The sequence below is a fragment of the Pongo pygmaeus genome, chromosome 3, assembly GCF_028885625.2.
Source record: "Pongo pygmaeus isolate AG05252 chromosome 3, NHGRI_mPonPyg2-v2.0_pri, whole genome shotgun sequence".
Taxonomy (NCBI): domain Eukaryota; kingdom Metazoa; phylum Chordata; class Mammalia; order Primates; family Hominidae; genus Pongo; species Pongo pygmaeus.
In genome coordinates this window covers 14102253-14122330 of record NC_072376.2, presented here as the reverse complement: position 1 = coordinate 14122330, position 20078 = coordinate 14102253, and positions in this window count along the sequence as shown.

Here is a 20078-nt window from a genome sequence, read left to right as displayed (position 1 = left end):
TCAGTGAATAAAGATGTGGATCACCACACCAAAGCCACATCCACTACTGACACAGAGCTACAGATGATGGGGGCAGACAGAATAAAACTGAACCAGAAATGACAAGGTTTTCCTCCCTGCTTTTCCAAGGGATCAGTCTCATCCACCTTTTTGCCTTTTTGTGGCAGACTGTAGTCTCCAAAAATTGCTGCTCCAATACCTCCTATCCTACAACCTCTTCTCCACTGTGATCTTGCCCGTATCTCATTAGGCAGTAAAATCTATTTCCCCTCCCTTTGAACCTAGCCTGGCCTTGCTTGACCAAGAGAATATGGTAGAAGTGATGTTCTAGAACTTCCATGACTAGATTATAAGAAGTCTTGAAACTTCTTCCTGAACCTCTTGGAATGCTCTCTTTCGGGGCATTTTCTTTGCAAATCTATTCACCATACAGTGAGAAGCTCACACCACATGGAGAGACCACATGTTGGCTGTCAGGTCAACAGCCTCAACTGAGCTCCCAGATGACAGCCCGCATCAAGTGCCATCCATATAAGGAATCCTTCTTGGACGTCCAGCCTAGTCATGTCTTCAGATGGCTGCATCTCTAGACACCCGATGCAAGAGCTTCCCAGCAGAGCCCAGTCAACCTACAGAACCATAAAAGACAATAGTAAATTGTTATTTTAAGCCACTAAGGTTTGGAGCAGTTTGTTGCACTGTAAAGATGTAAGTGTAACACCCTCTTTTCTCTCTGTCCCCTCTACCCTTCAAAGGAAATGAAACTCAGAAATAAAGGGACTTATCCAAGGTCACATAACTAAGTAGCAGAACTAAGACTGGAACCCATTAAACACACATTACATTTCTAAGGAGGGTCTTCTGAGGTCAGTTATGCCACCACATACCATGAACTGGATGCTTTGGAAATATTGTAAATAAATGGAAATCTGGAATGAGGAGCAGGGGTAGGCAAGCCTCCTTGGGGCTGCCAGTTTTCATTCCATCTTGATGCCAGAGCTGCCCTTCAACATTAGAAGTCCCTGGTCATTAAGTCCTGATCAGCCTTTCAGGCCCTAGTCAGCAAACGTTGAGCCAAGGACATCTTCATCACCCTAGTAACAATTCAGGCTCTGCCATGGGGGCCACATTCCAGAGGCCAGGGAACAGACGTGGAGGTGGGGAGCTGGCACAGAAAGCAACCCTTCTCAGAAACCAGGCCAGAAGAAATTCACAAAAGCCACGTTTTCTTTGGTCTAATATTTACAGTTCAAGAATTTCCCCATCTGCAAACAGCAGGGTTGAGCCCATGGTCATGCACACAGCCCGAGCTGAATGCTGCTTCTTGCTCTTTATCACTTTTCCAAGAAACCTGCTGTGTTCTGCAGACATTACATGGTCTATCTTTTCAGACTTTCTCTCTCTCTCTCTTTTCCTCCTCCCTTTCTCCTTCTCCCACTGTCTTCCCCCACTTACACAAAAATCTTGAAATAAGACATTAGCAGATTAATATTTATGGAGCACTGACTGTTCAAAATATTTTGGATATACAATGCTATTTATTTGGCAATCCCATTATAACAGGCATATTACACTCATTGAATAGTTAAGGTCAGAGATGTTAAGTAGCATGCCTACAGTCACACAGCTCCTAAGATGTGCTGTGATTGGAACTCATGTCTCATTGTTCTCAGGGTTCCTGCTCTGCCCACTTTGCCTTCTTGGCAGAAAGCTGAAACACAGCAAAAGCAAATCCTATAGGTGGTGGGGTGCTGGGTTCCCTTTCCAGACCACAATCCAAGATGAAACCCTCTCTTCCCACTGCCTGCCTTGTACTCAACCCTGGAACCACAATGCGGGTCTGAAAGACAACTTGAAAGAAGATTGGGTGGGGACAACTTCTCACCTTTCATCATGCCTTCAGGCAAACATTTTCTGAGATCCTAAGGATGCCCTGACACACAGGGAGGCTAAAAAAAAAAAACCCAATTCGATCATTTTTACAAAATGCAATGAAGCTCCTGTCATTATTTTTCTGCTGAAAATAAAAAGATAAACAAGACCATCTCTATCCTTAAGCAAATGATGGCATGACCATTAACAAGCATTTAAAATATTCTACTCTCGTCTTATTCAATTCTCACAATGATTCTATGAGGAAGCCATTCATGTATCCATTGTATAGAAGTGGAAAGCATAAGTCAGAGTGGTTGTCTGAGAACTTCCAGTCAATAAAGACATAGCCACAGCCCAAGGTTTCAGAAGTTGTGCGATCCCAGTGGGTACCAAGTGCATCTGAGCAGTGAGAGGGGACCATCCTGGATCAGGCAATAAAAGGGTCCCTTATCCAGAGATAATCTAACAATACTAAAACTGACTAAAAGTTGTCTGTTTTTTAATCTGACAATGCTATCCAATGTCAGTTGTGAAATATTCCTTTCTGAAAAAAATTTTTGCTGGTCAAAATTATAAACAATTCTGCAGTTACTATTGAGTTTAAATATATATGAAAATTTTATGTCATCACATTTTAATTATTTATGCTTTAATAAATGCTACATTCGATATAAAAGTTAACTTAGAAGCTTCCCAGCTGTACAGTTGGTCTCTGAATCCCAGGGACTCAGCAACATGCCCTTGGTTAAATAGTAAATTTGTAATGGCTTGAAATTGTTCAAGCTTGCCTCAGGGGCAGTTCATGTCTCCAACTTACCAAACTTTAGCTATTAATAATTAGTGAGCACCCCACTGGGTGCCAGGCACTGTGCTGGTCTGAGAATAAGATACATGAGCTCCCATCTCTCACAGACTGTCAGTCTTTTGCAAAGTGTGCTGATTAATTTTATGTGTCAACCTGACAAGGTTAATGAATACCCAAATAGCTGGAAAAAATTATGCCTGTGAGGTTGTTTCCAAAAGAGATTAGCATTTGAATCAGTCAACTGAATAAAGGTGATCTGCCCAGATATGGCAAAAAGACAGTGGAAGGGTTAATTCTCTCTCTCTTCTTGATCTGGAACATTCATCTACTCCTGCCGTCAGAAATCAGAGTTCCTGGGTCTCAGGCTTTCAGATTCCAAGATAAATTAGCAGCCCCAGGAGCCCCTACCAGATCCTCAGGCTTTCAGTTTTGGACTGAACTATATCACTGGCTTTCCTGGTTCTCCACTTTGCAGACAGAATATTGTGGAACTTCTCAGCCTCTGTAATCTTGTGTGCCAACTCTCATAATAAATGTCCTCTTTATCTATCTATCTATCTAACTATCTATCTATCTGACTGTCTTATCTCTCTCTCTCTCTCTCTCTCTCGCTCTCATTCTATCCATCCTTCCATCTATCCTATTGGTTCTTTTTCTCTGGAGAACCCTGAGTAATGGAGAAGGAGACAGATCATGAAGAAAACAAAGTGAAACATTTTGAAGTAATTTCAAAGTGTTTCAATTTCAGCTTTCTGCCGTAAAAAATGCTCTGAAGGAGAAAATAACAGGGTTCTTTGGGAGAGTTTATGGAATAAGAGGTACCTGAGGTATTAATTAGACTTTTCAAGTTGACACATAAAATTAACCAGCACACTTTCCAAAAGACGGACGCTCAGTAAGGGATGGGACCTCACTGTATCTTATTCTCCTATTTTTGATAAGATGGACAGGGACCTCTTTCTGTGATGGTGGCCTTTTAGCAGAGAAACGAAGAATGAATGGAGTCAGGCATGGTGGTGCACACCTTTGGTCCCAGCTACTCCAGAGGCAGAGGCTGAGGTGGGAAAGTCACTTGAGCTCAGGAGGTCGAGGCTGCAGTGAGCTATGATTGTACCACTGCACTTCAGCCTGGGAGACAGAGTGAGACCCTGTCTCTCTTTGAAAGAAAGAAGAGATAAAGAAGGAAAGGAAAGAGAAGGAAAGAAGGAAGGCAGGCAGGCAGGCAGGAAGGAAGGAAGGAAGGAAGGAAGGAAAGAAAAAAGAAAGAAAGAGAAACAGAGGGAAGGAGGGAGGGAAAGAAAGAAAGAGAAAGAGAGAAAGAAAAAGAACAGGAGGAGAAGAAGGAAGGAAGGAAGGAAACAAACAAATGGGAGTTGACTAGATCTTCCCCTCGAGAGGCAGGAGAAGAGGTTCCTGACCACAGAAAAGACACGTGAAAGAAAATTCTAGCATGCCTGAGGCCTTGGGGGAAAACCCTCACAGAGCCTCGTGAGAGGTTGGAAAATGGCAGGAGGAGAATTGAAGAAGAAAGCAGGAATCAACCATATCCAGAGAGGTTAGGAGTGTGGGGTAGGCATAGATTTTATTCTACTTGCCACCAACAGTTTTCAGAGGGTAAGAAACACATTCTGATTTTTATTTTCAAAAGATCTCTCTTGCTGCCATGTGGTGAAGACAGTGGTAGAAGTCAGGAAAGATAATGGCAATGTCCCTGGAAGTAAAAGAAGTGGGTAGTAGATGCATTTGGGGATATAATCTTATTGAAAGGGCTTGTTGAGGTTAAGGCAAAGAGAGGAATCAAGAACAGCTCCTAGCTACCTGTTTTGTTTTGGGTAGGGGTGAAGCCATTTGTTGAAATGGAAAACTGGGGAGAAACATTTAGAGGGGAGTGGAGTATGTGTGTGTGTGTGTGTTTGTGTGAGCAATGTAACACATTTTTATTTAACAAAACTTGGAAAATAAGAAAAAAAGTCATCTCACTAAAACCAAACACTGTTAATAGTTTAGCACATATCCTTCCAGTCTTTTTTCTTTACATTTATATTTTATTTAAATATACAGTGTACAGTTATATGCAGCATAACTTAATGTGTCATAGTAATTAGGAGTTAGATAAGCCAGAAATTTTTACCTTATCAGTAACCTTGCTGTGTGACCTCGGCAATGTACTTACCCTTTCCAAACTTCTTCATCTGTAAAAGGAATATAACACTAATCTTCAATTCAATCCATTTTTTTGAAGATAAAATAAATGATGCCGATAATGCACTTAGCACAATCTCTGGCAAACGATAAGCACAAGAATTGTTAATTATCATTATCTTTAGTATTTATATGATTACTTCCCTAGGAAAAAAAATCTTTAAAATGGAGTTGCTACCCTAAAATACTATACAAATAACAATAACAACAACAAACAAAACAGAATACATTGCCAAACTCCACAATAACTCTGATTTTTTTTTCCTGACCCAAAGGAATTTAGGGGAAAAAGTAACAAAAAATTGACATGGTAAAATCAATCTGACCTGAAGCCCTGTTCACATATCTTTAGGAATATTACATTAGCAGAGATTAAACATTGAATTTTTTCTCAATTATTTTTATGATGATCCAATATTCCATTAGAGTTTTATTGGATGGAATTCTTGTCTTGCCACAAATCAATGTCACATTACTATTCCAAGAAGGAACATTCTTCCTGAGCAGATGAACCGATGGATGTCTCACGTTGGATTGGATGCTTTCTAGGGCTAGCAAACATGTGTGATGACAAGGTAGGCCTGAGACACTTCAGAGGCAAATGTCACTGGGAGCGGCTGTCACTGGTTTGCTTTCACCATCCGCAAATCTGCCCTTTCCCAGTGGTTTTTTTCATCTACAATCCCATGTCTCAAAGTTGCTTCTGTTCATACCAAAGTTTCTTAAAGAACCAAAGAGGCCCAGCCCATAGAAAGAGCTGATGATTATGCTGGGGGCTGGACATGAATCCAGTAATACCTCCAGCCCAGCACAGGAGTAACCCCACCATGAACTTGAATGATGCCTTAAGGCTAGTGATGGAGCCTGTCCCATTGACCCTAAGTAGCTTGAAAAGCCCCAACACCACCAGCATGTGGAAAAGTGAATGCAAGCCAAGGAAACATAAAGGCGCAAGGAATAATTTAGAAACCTAGTTAGAACTGATTAATTTCCTTGTCAAGTTAAATTCATTAGCCCGGAAGCCAATTGAGTTGGAACACTTGTGTGCTAATAAAAATAGTGCCTAACAAGGACCCCCTTTGCGGACATTGGAAATGATTTGGCTACAGAAATGGCATCACAGAAGGGGCTGGAGGTAAAAAAAGAAAGTTCTTCTAATCTAGTTATATTGGCATCATAAAGTCTTACTTCACAGAACCTGAAATATACTATTATGACTACAAAGTGAAATAAAGTGTGTGAAATATGTTGTAGCCCTTAAAATGCTCTAAAATGTATAGCAATATTACCTAGGTCAAGCCCACAAAGATGATAGATGGAAGCCCAGAGAGGTTACATAAGCACATCAAGCTAGCTAACTTGCTGGTTATCTAAGTAGGGTTATCTTACTGGTTACATAACCAGTAAGTTAGTGCCTTACTTGGTTATCTTATTGTTTAACCTCACTTGGATAACGTTACTTGATTATCTTACTGGTTGCCTAACCAGTAAGTTAGTGGCTCACTCGAGGACTTCAAGCTGTATCCTTCAACTTCCAATTCACTGTTCCCTTTTTATAGCATGAGACCTCTATGACCATCATGCTAATACTTTGGCAATGTACTTATTATCTTTTCCATTTATTTAACATCGGGCATCTTGCACATTTATCTCACTAAATTCTCACAAGAACTCGGCACAGTCACATGGTGGGAGGAGAGGTTGAGAAACTCACTTGTGTCAGTCACAGAGGTGAGGAAGAGGGAGCTGGAATATAGCTGGTTCTACAGTCCACATTCTCAACCACGGCAATACATTGCCTCCCTCCCAAAGGTTACCTCAATCTAAAACTCTCTCAACTGTGTCAGCAATTTTGCAGAAAAGAATCGACCCTTGGGAAACATTTGCTGTGTTGCAGAAAACAGACTAGCTACTTCACAAGCCTTAACTCACATTATTCTGGTAATCTTTTAAGTAGTTGTTCTTAGTCCTAGTTTATAAAGATAGATAAGCCAGCTAATAGGAAGCAAGGAGCTTGTCACAGGTCAAAGTACCAGTGTGAGTGTACTTTTGCCTGGCTCCAAAGGAATTCCTTTTGTACCTTGTGGCCTCCCACACAATTGCCATAAAAACATCACAAGTAAGTTAATAACCTTTGTTATGAATGAAAACTGACTGTAGCAACAGCCAGTCAGTCACAGACCCACTTCATCCTTACTATTCAGCCTAGCAAATTCAAACTACGAGTAAGTTCATAGCCAAACCTTATTACAAATAATCTTTGAGTCAGATAAAGCAGGACCAAAGGAAAGGAGAGGTGAAATGCAGAAATAGAGAATTCTACAGCAGTGATAAGAAAATAAGTAACACCTTACAGCAAGCATTTATTATCTTTTCCATTTATTTAACATCAGGCATCTTGCACATTTATCTCACTAAATTCTCACAAGAACTCGGCACAGTCACATGGTGGGAGGAGAGGCTGAGAAACTCACTTGTATCACAGAGGTGAGGAAGAGGGAGCTGGAATATATCTGGTTCTAAAGCCCACATTCTCAACGACTAAATTCTACAGTAGAATCCACTAAATTCTAGAGTGCTGAGAAATATTAGTAGTTCTTCAACGGAAAATAGATTCGGAAGTATAAAAAAGTACGTAAAATAATGTTATAAAATCAAATTGCTGTACATGTGTGAGCTTATATATGCATACAATTGACCTTTAAACAACATGAGTTTGCACTATGTATGAGGATTTTCTTCTGCTTCTGCCACCCCTGAGATAGCAAAGCAACCCTTCCTCTTCCTCCTCTGCCTACTCAACATGAACACTATGAGGATGATCTTCATGATGATACACTTCTGCTTCATGAATAGCAAATACTTTTTATCTTCTTTATGATTTTCTTAGTTGCACTTTCTTTTCCCCAGCTCATTTTATTGTAAGAATACAGTGTGTAATACATATACAAAATATGTGTTAATTGTTTATGTTATTGGTAAGGTTTCCAGGCAACAGTAGGCTATTAGTAGTCAAGTTTTGGGGGACTCAAGTTACATGTGAATTTTTGATTACATGGTGGGGGTCAACACCCCTCTCCTCAGCATTGTTCAAGGGCCAACTGTGTGTGTGAGGGTGTATGTGTATTTCTGTAGGACTCCAGAATTTTTTTTTTTTTTTTTACTTGTTAGAGTAAAATTTAAATGTTCATGAAGGGATATACTATTTCTTGAATTTACTTAACAGTGGAATGCCTTCCTAACATTTTTTTTTCCCCCTCAGAATACTGGTTAGTATTGAGAACAGGGGTAGGCACACTTTTCTGTAAGGGCCAAATGGTAAATATTTTAGGCCATGTGAGCCATACGTCTCTGTTGCAATGACTGCATTCTGCCATATAGCATGAAAACAGCCATCAATGATACATAAATAAATGGGCATGGCTGTGTTCCAATAAAATTGTATTTACAAAAAGACAGCAGTGCATGGAAGTGGGAGGTAGGGTGGGCAGGGGTGGATCTGGCCTACGGACCTCTGTTTTCTAACCCCTGATTTGGTAGAACATTTGTTCCCCATAGGGCAGCTTACATTGTTGTCTTACGTATTCACTGGTGTTTACAAAGTACTAAGGTAGAACATGTAGCTACCTGGCTTTCTCTAATTCAAGTGTCAGAATCTTGAGTCCAATAATCAGGTAAGGTCCATGCAATAAAACTATCTGGAGGGATTCTTTAACAGAGACTTAATAAGGGTAATTACATTAGCTTTTTCAGATGATTCCCGAATTCTAGAATAAGAACTTGAGGCATAGTTTTATATTAAAAAAAAAAAACCCCGCAAAGGGATTCTGTTATTAGTCTCCTAAAATAAATCATATTAAAAAAATTAATGGTGTTTAAGTGGTCATATATAAAATTTAACATCCATTAATAATAAAAATGCTAAACTTGAAGTCTACGTCCTTAGCATGACAAAGTATATTCCAAAACAGCCAATATTGTATCGTGGTTAACAATAAAACACCAGGAATGTCTTCATTGAAATCAAGAACTAAACAGAGCTTCTGGCATCATCGTAATTATTTAAGTGTATTCTGAATATCCTGGACATTCTCATAATGCCTGAAACAAAAATGGGTGTTGTAAGTGTGAAAGGAAAATAAATCTTGGGAACCCAAACTCACTAAGCCAAAGGGAAAAGTCAAGCTGGGAACTGAGTTAGGCAAACCTGCCTCCTTTTTTTTTTTTTTTTTTTGAATGGAGTTTTGCTCTTATTACCCAGACTGGAGTGCAATGGCACAATCTCAGCTCACCGCAACCTCTGCCTCCTGGTTTCAAATGATTCTCCTGCCTCAGCCTCCCAAGTAGCTAACAGGCACACCACACCCAGCTAATTTTGTATTTTTAGTAGAGACGGGGTTTCCCCATTTTGGTCAGGCTGGTCTCGAACTCCCGACCTCAGGTGATCTGCCTGCCTCAGCCTCCCAAAGTGCTGGGATTACAGGTGTGAGCCACTGCACCTGGCCTCTCATGTTGGTTTTTTAAATAAGATAGCTACAAAGATGAAAAGCTACATACCTTACTCACATTTTGCGCACAAGGAAATTCCTCATGGTCCCCAAGATCTTTACCTTAAAGCATTTTTGTTAAAGTTCACCATGGAAATGTAAATTGATAACTCACCTTACAGGTGCAGGGATACAGGACAGAAAGGAAAGTCATCAGTCTGCCCACCTGAGACAAACGCGTATCTGATTGTTTCTTGTGCCCTATTGTCTACAGTATCTTATGTAAAAGTGCAGATTCACCGAGCCAGACAAAGGCACGAATATTTCCCCTTCCCCCATCTCACATGAAAATTGTGTATTTCTCAATATCCCGCCCTTTCCCCTTTAAATATTGAAGCCCTCAAAATCATCTTCGGAAAAAGGCATAGACCTGTCTCCCAGGCATGCGTCTTGACTTTGGCAAATAAACCTCCTAAAATGATTGAGACATGCCTTGGTCATTTTCCTTGATTGACATCAGTATAAGAAAGGATATCATTATGTGAAGATGACATGATTTATACTATTTGCAAAAATCCAAATCAACCAAAATGCTATTAGAATTAATAAGAGTTATGAGTAAAAGAGATCAGAGAGATAAATACATAAAAATCAGTAGCATTCCTCCAAGTCAGCAACTACTATTTTGAAAACATAAGAAAAATATAAATCAAGTATATGCCGGCAGGTAATTATAAAATATTAGACAATAAATTTGACTAAAGAAGTATGTGTGGGTATTTATTTTTACATATCTTTATTAAAACATGCATATGATTTGAATAAAAATCTCCCTGTTCTCACTCAGGAATAGAAAGTGGATTGAAGACAGGCATCAACCCAAGGGGGGCATTGCGGAAGTCTCTCTTCCTATTGCATACGAACATTAACAAAAGAACAGCATCAGAAACTGGGTCTTAGTCGCAGGTAGCAGCCCCAGTAGTGATAAAGGAAGAACATGCTAGGAATGTTAATAGTCATACGATGGTGCTGCATAATAGAGAATTTGTCTGACCTTTGCCCAGGGTTTCTGGCACAGAGCTTTTAAAACCCTTATAATTTCCCAAGTGATAAAAAGTATTTTTGTTATCCATGAGACCCTTACACCACACTTGAGTTTATGTTAATAACTCATGATCAGCTCCTAGATAGCTTCAGGATGAGAGCTGCTCACCAGAAAGACCAGCTGCATCATTCGAGGGCTGGGACTTTGAACCAGGCTGACCTCCAGAAAGGTGACAGGAGGCTGGAGAGTGAGTTCAATGACGTGGCCAACGATGTAATCAGTCATGCCTACATAATGAAAGTCCAATAAAAATACTAGACACTGAAGCCTGTGGGAGCTTCCTGGCTGGTGAGCATATCACTGTCCTGGGAAAAGGATGTGTCCTGATTCCACGGGGACAGGGCATAGAAGCTCTGCATCCAGGAGCCTCCCAGGGCTTTCCCTGTGTATCTCTTTCTTTGCCTATTCCTGAGTTGCATCTTTTATAGTAAAACCATGAGTATAGCACATTCTGAGTTCTCCAAGTCATTCTAGCAAATTATGGAACTAGAAGTGGTCATGGGAACCCCTGAATTGTAGTCGGTGTGTCCTACGTGCAGGTGGCCTCGGGGCCCCATTTTTAGCTGTTGTCTGAAGTGAAAACAGTGTTGTTGGGAACCATGCCCTTTGACTTATGGAGTCTGCACTAATTCTGGGTGCTTAGTGCCAGAACTGAATTGAAGTACATCAGTTGGTGTTAGAATAGATGGAAAACATCTTTCCCTGAGCAGATAATTATGATTATTTGCCTGCTAAATAGTTTTAAATACTATATCTTCTAGCTTTTAATAATAGTTCACACTCTCTTATCTGAAATCCTTAGGGCCTAGTTTTGTTTTTTTGTTTTTTTTAGAATTTAGAGAGTTGTGTCCTAAGACTCCTAAAAGTCTTGGCAGCATCTTACAATGAATAACTAATATTTCTACCGTGATATGCATAATTGATAATAAAATCAATAAGGACCCATAAGTAGCTTCATTTCAGTTCATGTTACATGTTGTCACCATGTAAAGCATTGGCTTCAGAGCTTTGTGAATTTCAGAATTGTTGATAAGGAATTGAGGCTCTCTATATGAATGTATCCTGTTCATCTTCTGAATGGGGACCTGGCATGCACTTCGAACTTATTTTACCAGAGAACATTATTTTATTTTTTCCAGAGGACAGACAATGGTAAAAGAAAGGAAACAAAGTTTGAAATATGCAGAACCAGAGATATCTTTGGAAAATTTTTTCAATCTTGCCATGTGAAATTGCCAGCAATTTGGCACTCATCAATGCCTAGTCAAAAACAAGTTTTTCTGCTAGGATATATAATAATGTAGCATATACAATTATAATCCTGAAGAGAATCACACTAGTATCAGAATCCCTCATCTGTAAGGCACAAACCTATAATAGTGCCTCTGCTAGGCAGAATTACCAAATGGCCCTCCAAGATTCCTGGCCCTAGTGTGCACACACATTTCTCTAGTTATTCAATCCAATTATAATCTGAGTACTACTATAAAGGGATTTTGCAGATGTAATTAACCCCTCAACTCAGTTAACTTTAAAATATGGAGACTAGGAGGAGGAGTAGGGGCAATCCTAATCATATGAATCCTTTTAAAGCTGAGAGATTGGCTGGTAGCAGAAGAAAAAGACATAAAGACATACCCCTAGCTGGTTTGCAGTGGGGAAAAAAAGCAAACATTAATGTTGTAAACTTCCTACTGGGGTCACATGGTACGTAAGCCTCTAGATGCTGCCAGTCATCTCAGGCTAATGGCTAGGAGGAAAATGGAGACCTCAGTCCTACAGCTTCAAGGAAATGAATCATGTCAACAACCAGTGAAACCAGAGAGCTTGCAGGAGGACCCTGAACCCCACACAAGAACTGTAACCCTGACTGACACATTGATTTCTGCTTGAGACCCTGAGCAGAGAATCCAGCTATGCTGTGCCTAGACTTCAGACCTGTATATATTTTGAGGCAATAAATTTGTGTGTTTTTAGTCACTCAGTTTGTGGTGATTTGTTACACAGTAATAGAAAGCTACAACAGTACCAAACAGTAAATACATCTGCATGAGAAGTCACAGGCCGTACGCAGCATGCACAGATCTGATATGTCTTGCCCTGACAAAGTGGACATTTTGGATACAACAGCATTCAGAATTGCCATTAATGAAGTGAAGCATTCTAAACTCGCAAGTGTTACAGTGACAAAAGTCCTAGACATGTTCATCAATAAGTCCGTGTATGTAACACAACGGTAATTTGATTATATATAATTATGTAAATCAATAATGTGCCTTGAATTACTTTTGTATATACTCTAATTTTGTCTATTCTTCAGAATTATCAGTTATAAAAATATAGGTGAGCAGGGAAGATAAATATGTTCTTTTTCTAGAGTTTCCGATATTTGTGGTAATTTGCTGGACTCTAAAAATGCTAATTTGCTGCATTTTTCTCCCTTTAAATGAATGCTCTTCCACATAATTTTGTATGAGATATTTCCTATTCTTTTTTTTAAAAAAAGAGTGTCCCCAAATAGCATAAGATTCAGTACTACAAATAGTTAGACACCCAGAGCAAGGATTAACTCTGTAATCTGTGTTTCCCAAAATGTAATTTGAGAAAATCCTGGTGTGGTAGCCATTGTTACTCAGCTGCCAGTACCCTCTGTCCTGCACCCCTCTTTCTCCGATTTTATTCTGATGCTTACCCTCTTCATGCTAGGGGAAGGAGGTCATGTCCAGCCCCATCATGTGACTGGATTTTCTAGAACCAATGGCAGTTCCTTCCCCGCATCACTGATTGGAGAAGGCACAGTCAGATGATGCCAACCTGGCCAATGAAATCTATGAGAGGTCTGTGGGAGAACTTCCAGGAAGGGCCTTCCTCCTTAATCAAAAACAAAACAAAACAAAATCTTGAAAAAGAAACTCCCATCTGTGACTTTGGAAATTGTGACTGGTTAACATGATGGCGTGATCTGGGTCTGAAGTAGCTATCCCAGCCGACCAACTGAGGATGGACCAAATGGGAAAACGCAAAGCCTTGGAGACATTGTGCAGTTGCAAGGGCTAAACCTAGAAAAGTCTTGCCTCAGGGTTTTCTATTGGTAAGGGTATAAATCCTTGCTCACGGTTTAGGCTATGTATTAGTGTGTTCTCATGCTGCTAATAAAGACATACCTGGGACTGGGTAATTTATAAAGGAAAAAGGTTTAATGGACTCACATGGCTGGGAAGGCCTCACAATTACGGTGGAAGGTGAAAGAGGAGCAAAGTCACATCTTACATGGCAGCAGGCAAGAGAGCATGTGCAGGGGGACTCCTCTTTATAAAACCATCAGATCTTGTGAGACTTATTCACTATCAGGACAACAGCATAGGAAAGACTCCCTCACCCCCATGATTCAGCTACCTCCCATGGGGTTCCTCCCATAACGTGGGAATTATGGGAGCTACAATTCAAGATGAGATTTGGGTGGGGACACAGCCAAACCATATCAGGCTACTTCATTGTTGGGCATTTTGTTGCTTAGGGCAGAAAGCCTCAGGATACAGCAGGGATGCTAGAAGCGGAGACTGTGGGGCTTCCTGAGGCTTCCTGAAGTGAGATGCTAATGCATGTGGTTGGGTGACTTCAAGGGTATTCTGAGTGTAATTGGGAGGACCTGGTTTACTTAATACAGACCTCATCAAAATCCCAAAGGGAAGTTTTGTTAAGAAACTTGACAACATGATTCCAATCATTCCAAAATTCACCTAGAAACATAAGCATAATAAACAAACATTTCTGAGGAAAAAATGTATTGTTAGGACAAGCCCCACATATCATGAAGCTATGATAGGTAACTGATTGTGGTTCACATGCTAATGGGTATGACAGGTTAATGACAATGGAAAGTTGACAGTAGACCCCACTAGCAATGGAAGAAATGCCAATTAAAATAATTTATGCTGTCTCATTTAATCACAAAATTCAAAAAATAACCTAGACTCTTAAAGCTGGTCAGTGTGTATGTGATGGATACTTTCATATTCTCCTGGGGGGAATATCAAATTGGAAGGACCTTTCTAAAGAAAGTTTGTAGCAAGTTGCTTAAGTAAATTTGTGCACTTTGATGTAATTATTCTACTTTGATGATATATCCTAAGGAAATAATTTTAAATATGTAAAATGCTTTATGCAGGCAGATGTTTATTCCTGTAATAATGAAAAATAGAAACCAATTAGATTTGCGACTGGCACGGGATATTTAAGTCAATTATATCACAAAGGCTGTCATGCTGGTATTAAAAATTATGATGATGAAGACGAAACAATGAGAAATATTTATGATTTAATGTGAAAAATGATATAAAATTATATACAGTATAATTTAATATTTGAAAAACAGCAACAATGGTCCATGTAGGGAAATGCTGGAACGGAATGAAACTTGAACAATAGTTGGATTTGAATAGTGAGATTACCAATTTTTTTTATCTAACTTTCCAAAGTGTCTTTAAAATGCTACTTTTGTAGTGAATAATTTTAAAAATCAGAGTAATTGCTTTTAAAGATGTATTAGTCAATGTTCTCTGAGAAACAGAACAAATGGGATCAACAACAAGCAAAAGATTGTTGAAAAAAAATCATTTGCTTCTCTCCTAAATCCTATAAGTATTATTAGGTATGTTTAAAATATTTGGAAATGGGTACTCAGAAGGAGTAAATGAATTTGCTGAGGACTAGCAAAGCATAGTCATTAAATTCCTGACAGGACTGGGTCTCAAGTCTGACACTTACCACCAGCTTTGTGACCTTAGAAATGTTACTCCATCTCTTCGTGCCTCCATTTACAGACCTGTGAAATGAGGCTAAGAACAGCAGCTGTCTTGTGGAGTTGCTCTGCTCATATGCAATTATGTGATTATGAGCAGAGCTGATATTATTATTAGAGCTGAGGTTCAATCTCAGGTCTTCTGGCTGCAAGTCAGCATATTGTTCTTCATACTTATTTGACTTCTTATAAAATTTTGCCATTACATGAAATCAAATGAATACAATCATCTGACATTTGGTAGGAGCCAATTTCTCACAACTCCCTTGCACATAAAACAGTCTTCTCATGACAAGAACAGCCAGGAGCTGCTCTTTCTTCTTCCAAAGGACCTTTGTTTGTTAGAGGCATCCTGGTGAGCACAGAGTAGCCCTGCCTGAGGAAAGAACACACCATCACTCTGTTTCTCCTCAATGGGCTGGTCCTTCTACTTCTTCCAAGTCCTGTTTTCCTGAGAGTGTCATATGTCTACTCAAAATGGACCATTGCTGCCTAGGGAATGATGTGCCAAGTATTGAACAAAGGCTCTGTTGAGATTTTGCCACTGGAGAGCTGAAACCAAGGGTCACATTCCGTTTTGTATTTCTCCTTGTTGCATCTCTGTTCACGTTAGCACAGAATTTTGGAGAATACAGTCTATACTCCTCTCCCCAGCCCGCCCTTTGACACAAATACCTGCAGCTCTGCTCTAAAACCTCTATTCCTCTACCATTGCATGGTGGGGCTTCCTGTTGAGTGATATAACACTGTTAGTGGTGCCCTCAGTTAGGAAACACATTCCTTCCAAAAAATTTGAGTGCATTCCAATAATGACTACTCACATCGCCCCATGGAAAGAGAGTGTTTCTATTTCATTAGTAGACACTGATGCTCTGACTTAGAATTAGGAGTATTGTTAAAGAACATCTTGTGAATCTCCTTACCAATGCTTTAGAGCACTGGATAATATTGCTGCCAAGTGATGATCTTGTGCTGCCTTGACTCTGTGCCATAACCTACATATTCCAAATTCAAACAACTTTTTTGTTTAAAACTCTTTCTATATAAAAGAGTTGGGTGTATCACTTTCTTATAGCAGTCTTTATATGTCAGTAAATGAGAAAATTGGTATGAGTTATACAAGCATTTTGCCCAGAAGAGCATGCCATGCTGAGTAAATGTATTTATTTAGTCCCAAGGTTGAGGACATAATAAACTTTTGGAAAGTGTTTTAGTGTTCTCCATTTGTCCTTCAAGATTCACTCTTAACCTGCCTCTGCCCTACTCTTTGAGTGAAGAGGTTGACTACTACAGATTCCATCACTGGCCACTGTTGTCTTCTGACATTTTGTTGGTTTCAGTAAGGTCAGGAAATTTTTCATCCTGGATTTCCTTGAAGGCAGAGTCCAAGAATAGGGTTCGTGTTCAGGTAGTTTTATAAGTAATAATAGGAAGCAGGAGTGAAGGACTGGGGTGAGTCAGATAAGGGAAGCAACAAAATCAATATAAGGATCTATTATCAAGTTGGCTACCGCAGTGAACGTCAAGTATTAAATCTCAGCTGCTCAATGGTTCTAAGAAGAAAACAGAATATGCCCCAGCATTGTCCACCAGAAGGGTAAAATGGAGAAGCAATTCACTATTGTCTCCAGTCTCCAAGGGCTATTGATTGCCCACATTTATTTGTTACTAATGAATGAGTGCTGAGCAGAGTGCCACAGGCATCAGAGAAGACCTGGCATAAAGAGGAAGGTGGAGTATAAAAGAGGGAAGAGCAGCAGACACGTGAGTTGAGGCAGTGCCAGCCTGAAACAGGCCAAAACCTACATAGAATTGTTCAGTAAGGACAAGGGTACATGAGTTGGTGTACAACAGGTGGCATATACTGTGTATTTATTCCCTTGAGTCCCTCCTTGCAAGGCCACCACAGGTATGATTTATATCACTCTACCTAAGGCTACAGCTCCTGTTGGGTGGCCCATGAAACTGGGATCTGAGCCAACCAACTTATCTCTCAGAAACTCCATCTCTGAATGCTCCAACAAGGAAGAGACCCATGGTGCCAAAATGAAACCTGATTCTGAATTGGAGAATCCAATGCTCTAGGGGGTAGCAATGTAAATCTGCCAAACTCAAAAGGCTGAGCATCATGAGATTGGGAGGATAAACTGTAAGATACATCTACTCAAGGTGAATCTAAAAAGAATAATTACAAAGTATGTGGTCAAAATATTTATCAGAAAATATTTTGTACACAACTCAACAAACAGGAGAATTTATTACCGAGGAACTGTAAGTTTTAGAACCATATTCTAAAGTAGACTTTACACCATGTGGATAAAATCCCCAACAGAATATAAGAAAATGCAGTATCCATGAAGAAAGAACAAGAAATTATAAAATAAAAACAGGTGGATATGAGTTAAGAACAGAAAGATTTTTGGAGGGAGTTGTCTTTTTAAAACAAGCTTTTTTAAGAAGAGTTTTAGATTTTTAGAAATATTGGAATAATAGTACAAAGATTTCCCCTATATCCCAAACCCAGTTTTAAAAAATCAACATTTTACCTTAGTATGGTACCTGTATTAGCCTGGTCTCACACTGCTAATAAAGACATAACCGAGACTGGGTAAAGAAAAAGAGGTTTAATGGACTCACAGTTCCACGTAGCTGGGGAGGCCTCACAATCACACTGGAAGGCAAAGGAAGAGCAAAGTCACATCTTACATGGTGGCAGGCAAGAGAGAGCTTGTGTAGGGGAACTCGCCTTTATAAAACCGTCAGATCTCGTGAGACTTATTCACCATCACGAGAACAGCAGGGGAAAGACCCGCCCCCATAATTCAATTTCCTCCCACTGGGTTCCTCCCATGATGTGGGAATTAACGGAGCTTCAATTCAAGATTTCAGTGGGAACACAGCCAAACCATATTAGCACCTTTGTTACAATTAATGAACCAACATATTATCATTATTATCTAAAGACCATTATTCAGATTTCCTAAGTTTTCCCTGATGTTCTTTTTCTGTTTCAGAATCCTATCTTTTTATTTATGTTTTCCTAGTCTCCTCTTTGTGGTTTTTCAGACTTTCCATTGTTTTCCTGACCTTCACAATTTTGAAGGATACTTATCAACTATTTTGTAGACCATTCCCCAGTTGAAATTTGTGTGATATTTTTGTGTGTAATTAGACCAAGGGGTAATATGTTTTGAGGAAGAAAACCACAAGGGTAAAGTGCCACTTTCATCACATTATATCAAGGATACCTATTAGCAATATGACTTACAGAAGGATATTTTTTAATGGCCCAAAAGAAATTCTGAAAGAGAAAAAATATAATTAGCAAAAATTTCAAAGTATTAATAGAAGGAATAAATATAGGAGCCAAAGATATAAATATATCTATAATATAATTATATTATATAATATGGGTTTTCAGTCACTAAATTTGTTGTAGTTTGTTACGCAGCAATAGAAAATGAATATATCAAATATTTGAAGAAAACTATATGAAAGAAAGACACCAAACTCAACTAACATCCGAAGAAACACTTAATATAACAAGTAGAATGTTTTTCTTTAAAAAATACTATAATTTCTAAAGTAATTTGAAAAATTGTGGTAAGAACATTTAACATATCTATCTTCTTGACAAATTTTTTAAGTGTACAATGCAATACTATTCAATACAGTCATGATATTGCACAACAGATTTCTAGAACTTACTTATTCACCTTGAGTAACTAAAACTTTATACCCACTGCACAGCAACTCCCCATTTTCCCCTTTCCCCAAACCCTGGAGACTACCCTTCAAAGTAGGAAGGGATAAATATGGGACCCAAATATATAATTGGTGAATTAGAAGATAGTACTGAAAAACTCATACGGAATGCAGCAAGGGTACATCAAGAAATGGAAAGGATGAAATAAGAGACATGACTGATAAGCTCATACAGGTGTTACTGGAAATCCTAATAACAAAATAGAATAAATTGCCAAAAGACAATATTTGAAAAGACCATAGCTGAGTAATTGAAGAAAAGACATAAGCCTTTAGTTAAAAAGTACTAACTAATTCCAGTAATTTGCATCTACCCTTTTTACTGAGAATAACTGAACAGATTGGGAATAACAGACAAAATATTTTTATTTAAAAATTTGCTTTTAATCCTTGGAGAGCTAATAAGCAATAAGTCATAAGGAATATGAGAAGCTGGGCGCAGTGGCTCATGCCTGTAATCCCAGCACTTTGGGAGGCCAAAGAGGGTGGATCACTTCAGTCCAGGAGTTCGAGATCAGCCTGGCCAACATGGCGAAACCCGTCAATACTAAAAATACAAAAATTAGCCAGGCATGCTGGTGCACACCTGTAATCCCAGCTACTCAGCAGGCTTAGGCACGAGAATCGCTTGAGTCCAGGAGGCAGAGGTTGCAGTGAGCCAAGATCGTGCCACTGCACTCCAGCCTGGACAACAGAAGACTCTATCAAAAAAAAAAAAAAAAAAATTACGAGGTCAAGATCTAGGAAATCCAAATAATTGGGCTGGCATTGAGGCCACTTTTTCTCCATGGTTGTCTGCTGATTTCAGAAGCTAAGCAACCCTTTTGATAGCTTAATGAGATGAAGAGGACAAACATTACAGTCTCAGGCATGCAAATGAGTGAAAGCCCTGGAAACTCACCCTCAGGTAAACCGGAAGTATACAGGTTCTGAAAGGGATAAAAGTCATTTAATTTAGACTAAAGTGGCCCAGATTGTTAGTGCCCTAGCTGCCTGCTGAACTAAACACAAACATTGTCTGGAAAAAGATAAAATTAT